At 48.3% G+C, this 6,313-nt stretch overlaps 1 long non-coding RNA gene across 1 annotated transcript; it reads right to left on the minus strand.

The window, feature by feature from the left end:
* Positions 1-2,246: 2,246 nt before the first annotated feature.
* On the minus strand, positions 2,247-5,360 carry LOC140916927 (uncharacterized). The gene is made up of 4 exons (XR_012160689.1): positions 5,276-5,360; positions 5,130-5,178; positions 3,457-3,537; positions 2,247-2,369 (listed from the first exon to the last, which is right to left on the minus strand). It is a non-coding gene; the product is annotated as an uncharacterized LOC140916927 (long non-coding RNA).
* Between the last annotated feature and the right edge of the window lie 953 nt (positions 5,361-6,313).

Below are 6,313 nucleotides of genomic sequence, written 5' to 3' on the forward strand. Positions count from 1 at the left end.
AACTGTCACCCCCCTTCACCTACCCATGGTACAACTGCCTGTGGGCTCACTCTGTTGGGTAGCTCCACACAGGTTAGCACGATGAACTCCCTGAGCACTCATATACCTGGGTTACGGTAAATCCAAGTTATTGAACACCCGGGGGTACTGTCTGCAGTGAGGGAGTGGCTGGGATTCTCAGAAGGCAGCTAAGCAAATGAACCCTTCTGAAGCTCACAGGAGAGCTGAGTGCACATCAGCAAAGCTCCCCACGTCCTTTCGAGTGTTTTATTTGCTTAGGCTCATTTGCTATATCTCTTCTGGGCCACGTTTGCTCAGTTACGCGGCTCCACGCAGAGCTATGTCTCCCTAAGCCGTGAGCGGCCAGTGGTGCGTTCCAGATAATGGCCAGGGAAAGCTTCAATCAGACCGTGGCTGACCAAAATGTAAAGTGGCTCCGCTCAGATGCACACTTCCACTAGTTTCAGAGTAACAGCCGTGTTAGTCTGTATTCGCAAAAAGAAAAGGAGTACTTGTGGCACCTTAGAGACTAACCAATTTATTTGAGCATAAGCTTTTGTGAGCTACAGCTCACTTCATCGGTTGCATACTGTGGAAAATACAGAAGATGTTCTTATACATACAAACCATGAAAAAATGGGTGTTTACCACTACAAAAGGTTTTCTCTCCCCCCACCCCACTCTCCTGCTGGTAATAGCTTATCTAAAGTGATCACTGTCCTTACAATGTGTATGATAATCAAGGCGGGCCATTTCCAGCACAAATCCAGGGTTTAACAAGAACGTCTGAGGAAGGGTTGGGGGGGGTAGGGAAAAAGAAGGGGAAATAGGTTAGCTTGCATAATGACTTAGCCACTCCCAGTCTCTATTCAAGCCTAAGTTAATTGTATCCAATTTGCAAATGAATTCCAATTCAACAGTCTCTTGCTGGAGTTTGGTTTTGAAGTTTTTCTGTTGTAATATCGCAACTTTCATGTCTGTAATCGCGTGACCAGAGAGATTGAGGTGTTCTCCAACTGGTTTATGAATGTTATAATTCTTGACATCTGATTTGTGTCCATTTATTCTTCTACATAGAGACTGTCCAGTTTGACCAATGTACATGGCAGAGGGGCATTGCTGGCACAAGATGGCATATATCACATTGGTAGATGTGCAGGTGAACGAGCCTCTGATAGTGTGGCTGATGTTATTAGGCCCTGTGATGGTGTCCCCTGAATAGATATGTGGACACGGTTGGCAACGGGCTTTGTTGCAAGGATAGGTTCCTGGGTTAGTGGTTCTGTTGTGTGGTATGTGGTTGCTGGTGAGTATTCGCTTCAGGTTGGGGGCCTGTCTGTAGGCAAGGACTGGCCTGTCTCCCAAGATTTGTGAGAGTGTTGGGTCATCCTTCAGGATAGGTTGTAGACCCTTAATAATGCGTTGGAGGGGTTTTAGTGGGGGACTGAAGGTGACGGCTAGTGGCGTTCTGTTATTTTCTTTGTTAGGCCTGTCCTGTAGTAGGTGATCACTAGTGCCCGCCATGGCCAGCGGGGTGCCTCTCCTGAGACCGCTGTTAAATTGCTTCCCAGAGCAAGAGGCTGGAGCTTCCTCCAGTTTAGAATATTTATGTGATTCATTGCACTGATTTAGCATACGTCCCACATTACATTCACAAAGCCAATCGGCTCCACGTCAAGCAACAAACGTGAGGAAATGGCAGACTTCAGCTTGCCTCACAGCTTTAATTGCCCGCCCCTTGTTTCTGTGCATCACGGTACAGTTTTTAACTGGGTCTCAGCGTGAGACGTCTCAAGCAACAGTAGCCACACCTACCACTGCCTGCTCTGTCTAGTTACATTTTTTGCCATGAAAACTTATGAAAAATGGATCCTGGGGCTGTTTCTTCTCAATGACTATTTATAATTGGGAAGGCAAAGGAAAAGGAGAATTGCCTCCATTAGCTTCTTTCTGCTTTAAAATTACTGCCTATGTGTCCCGCTTCATGAACACTGTCCTCATCCCCCACAGCCTGTGTCCCCTGTTTCTCTTTCCCAATTGTTTCTTATTTATTTTGTCTGTTCTTTTCCTTCCCTTCCTGTTTTGTGCAGCTTTCCAGGTTTGGCTCAGTCAGTTTGAAATATTTTTTTTCAGTTCGGCTCGGATTACTTTCTAAATCACTTGTCCAGCCCGCCCCCATCTCCCCAATCACTCCCCACTTTCTAATTTTCTTTTGTTATAGGAGGCCAAGCATGAGAAACACTATACAGAGTAGCAAAAATATACTACATACACTACAGTATAAGCTGTAGGAAAGAATAATATTCTTTTAAGTGGCTGCCGTGGCTGGTGCACGTTGCACTAATCTCTCGCAGTTCAAATCCCCATTCCTGCAATGAGACAGAAATTGAAGTCAGTGTACCTTCTACATCAGTCTTAGCATCCAAACCCTGTCCAAATGCTGGAGGTCATTGCTACAACTCCAGTGTCCCCCCATTGCTAGGACATGTACTGCTTCCCTGGTGGTAGCAATTCTCACAAAGACCAGGCATAGGTAGTTTAGCCACCAGTTCAGAGCAGGTCCAGATAACACACTGGTTAAGATGCTGGTGGACGCTAGCACTCCTGTCATTGTTACCACAGGGGGAGCTGCATTGGTGGTAGCTCAGAGGTCAAGTATTTGAAGAAAAATGTCTGTCTCTCAGGCCTTGTCCAGACTAACAAAAGCCCAGCCTCCACTGGGAGACTGTAAATGTTCATCAGCACTGGATGCTCTTGAGCTGGTGCTGAGAGGTTTAACTACTAGTCTAGACAGGAAGGAGTGGGCTGCGGCCCTGAAGTCTCAAATGCTTTTTGTAGTGGGGCTGAAAAGGCCTTTGTCCTGTTTTAACTAACCCACCTTCAGCACTGATTTCCCTAGAGTGTCCAGGGCTAGAGCAGTGGAGAACTGGTGCTTAGATAGCATGGCAAAGGGTAACAGGCTAAACTGCAAGAGAAGGACAGAGGCCCTCGGCCGTCCTGGTCCCGTGCAGTGTGGGGAGACCACTGAACGCTAGTGGCAGCTCCAGAACAAGTCAAAGCAACACTCTCTGTTGGAAAGGAGCTAGAATCGCCCTTGCTGTGTCCCGTTGTTGGGCACGAGCTGGGCTTTGCGGAATCTGCTACTGCTCTGTTCCACATCCCTAGCACAGAGCACTGAGGTGCTGAGGCCCTGGCAGGAGCAGGTACGACATGAGCTGAGTTTGGTGTTGTGCCTAGCACACCTGGCCAGTGGAGTCGGCTGCTGCTGCATACTGCCACTGCTCAGAAGCCAGGCAGGCCTGCAGCAGAAGTTGAGCCCTGTCAGTGCCCTGTACCTCTCTGTGGCTGGCTCAAGCCAGTGGGAAGGGCCCCCCACTTCCTAAGAGCAAGGTACTGATTTAGAGGGGGAATAGCCCACCCTTGTCATTCCCTGATTAAATACCTCCCGGCTCTCACCTCTGCTGCCTCTCTCCAATCTCTTTCATGTACTCGTCATGGCCGGTTGTCACGCTGATGTAACTGAGCTTCTGCAGCAGCCTGCAATTGACAGGTGTTGTTACGTGTGCTGTGAGCGATAAAGTCTGGTGATTCATGTCCCTGCCCCTTTCGATGTGTGCCAAAGGGGGGAGGTCAGATTCAAGTCCCTGAATCCCAAATCCACTTGGATGGTTTCAGTTAAAAGGTGTTTGTTTTCTGATTCAGATGTGGCCAGAATCTTAGGAGAGAAGCTGATCTCACAGACATTTCAACCTTACCACTTGTGAGATTTCAGTGTCATTTTAACAGGGTGGGCTAGAGGCGGTCACTCGATTCCCTTAGAAGAGCAGCAGGAAGCTGCAGAGCAAGGGAGTTTGCAATGCGTAAGCTCCAGCAGAGAAGAGAGGGACTTGAAAACTTTGGGTTAAGTGTTTATTAATGTAATAACACAGAAGCTGAGAAGGGTCAAAGGGTTTGTGAATTATTGAGGAAATCCCTTGAAGGGGTAAACTGAGGCAAGGCAGGCCACCTGCAGAGCAACCTCTAGCCGTGAGGGGGCAGCGGGGAGGAGGCCAGCCTGGTGACGTTCATAAAATCAAGACAAGAGCTTTAGACCTGATGGGGGCTTGACCCTGAACCCTGGCGCTGATGCAGCCTCATACCAAACCTCAAATGCTAGCCCTGAGGATACAGCCGCAACATGAACCTGAGTGGTAGCCTAAACCAAATCCAGCTCGGAATAGCACCTCCCTCGCCGGCCCCTAACTTTCAGCCCTTGGCAGGGCCATGCTGGCAGTGCCATGAACAAGGACCACGCAGGTACAGGGAGCAGCCCAGGCAGTGGATTTCCCCTGTGTACCTGGTATGCTACACAGCACTGCCACGGTTAATAGGAAACCTTGTGATTTTATCCGGGTGCTGTTGCACAATAATATCTTGGACACTAGAAAGTAATGCAGAATACAGAGCAGGGAAAGTATTTTACTCTATGGTTTAAAGCACTATGTAAATTTATGAAAATATTAGTAGTGATCATTAATTATTGACTGATTGTTAACAAAGCTCCCCAGAGCAACCTAGCATCCTTTGTAAAGAGGAATTTAAATCTGGTCTAAGGACCACGCAGGTACAGGGAGCAGCCCAGGCAGTGGATTTCCCCTGTGTACCTGGTATGCTACACAGCACTGCCACGGTTAATAGGAAACCTTGTGATTTTATCCGGGTGCTGTTGCACAATAATATCTTGGACACTAGAAAGTAATGCAGAATACAGAGCAGGGAAAGTATTTTACTCTATGGTTTAAAGCACTATGTAAATTTATGAAAATATTAGTAGTGATCATTAATTATTGACTGATTGTTAACAAAGCTCCCCAGAGCAACCTAGCATCCTTTGTAAAGAGGAATTTAAATCTGGTCTGCTAACAGCGAACACCTCGGTTAGGAGTGACTGACAGTTCCAGAATGCACATGGAGAGGAAAAAAGAAAGAAAGGTACACGCAACAGGTCTGGGATGATGATTTTTTCAATGGCAACTGCCTAGATGAAATGAAACAGCCACAAATCAGAGTAATTCCAACTCTTCAAAACACACTCACACTCACTCGTTCATGCTCACTAATAAAAAGGGGCTGCCCCCAGCATTACATACCATTCTGTGAACCGGTCTAGCTTGCTGTGGGAATCTGATCCACGGCCCTCTATTCATGAAAACAATCACCATTGAGAAGTTAGATTTTATTTTCTTGCCATGTAACAGCTCTCGAGTCATTAGACAGGAAGGAACAGCTGGGTTACCTTTTGCTCGGCTTGACATGATAGAAGTGTCTCTGCTGCACTTGTTTTCTGAAGTCTGAACTCTGAATCTCAAGTGGAATGTTTTATGGCTCAGGAGCTGAAGACAGCCTCACGAGCACCTCCCCCTGGGGTTTCAGAGTTCCTCCTCTAACTTTCCTCCAGTTGCAAAGGAGCTGTCAGCACGGGACAGGTGTGCTCCTTCTCAGTGAACTGCATAGGGAAATGAAGGCAAATACACTGATTTTCACTTCTTCTCCTTTCTCTTCCCCCATACACCCCACCAAACGTGCTGCCCTTCCCCCCACCACACCCACTAGCCTTCCTGCATCCCGTCCCTCCAAAATGACACAACCCAACCCTCTCTTCCCACAGCCAGTTTCTATTCTGCCTTCCCACAGCGGCTTGTGGTTCAGTCCCTTAGCCCTGGGTCGCTGTCTCCTGGGTGCTGGCCAAAGACGACCCTGAACTAGCAGCTGGAAGGCAGCTTACATGGGGAATGTGTATGGAGTGAGAAGGAGAACTTCGGAGAGCAAAGAAGTAAGGTGAGGCTGGAGCCCTTCCAGGTCAGGGTCCCCCACCCCTTGTTGTGGCTTTTTCAGAAACACTCCGGGGCCACTGTGCTCACATCTTGGGGGAGTAATCTGGCCCCTGGACTCTAGTTCCAGACTCTTGGATTTTGGGGTTCTTTATAAACAATATAAATAATGAGTCATTGGGCCAGAGAGAGAGAATGACTCTGTTGCCTAGTGGTTATGGCACCCACTGGGCGGTCAGGGGGACCCAGGGTCCAACCCCCTGCTCCAATGACTAATTCTTTAGATGTAGCAGGAGAGATTGACAGGGCCTCACCCCAGAGTCTCCCATCGCCCAGTGGTTAGAGCACTCTCCTTAGAGGATTTAAGCAGGAGTCTGCCACATCCCTGGCGAGTGCGCTACCCATGAGGCTAACAGTTTTAAGGGAGGCTGCGGTAGCAACCTCTGCCCAGCCAGACTTTGAATGGGACCCAATCCAGCAGGCAGCCTCGGGGCACACCCACT

Source organism: Lepidochelys kempii, chromosome 9, assembly GCF_965140285.1.
Source record: "Lepidochelys kempii isolate rLepKem1 chromosome 9, rLepKem1.hap1, whole genome shotgun sequence".
In the NCBI taxonomy this organism is placed as follows: Eukaryota; Metazoa; Chordata; order Testudines; family Cheloniidae; genus Lepidochelys; species Lepidochelys kempii.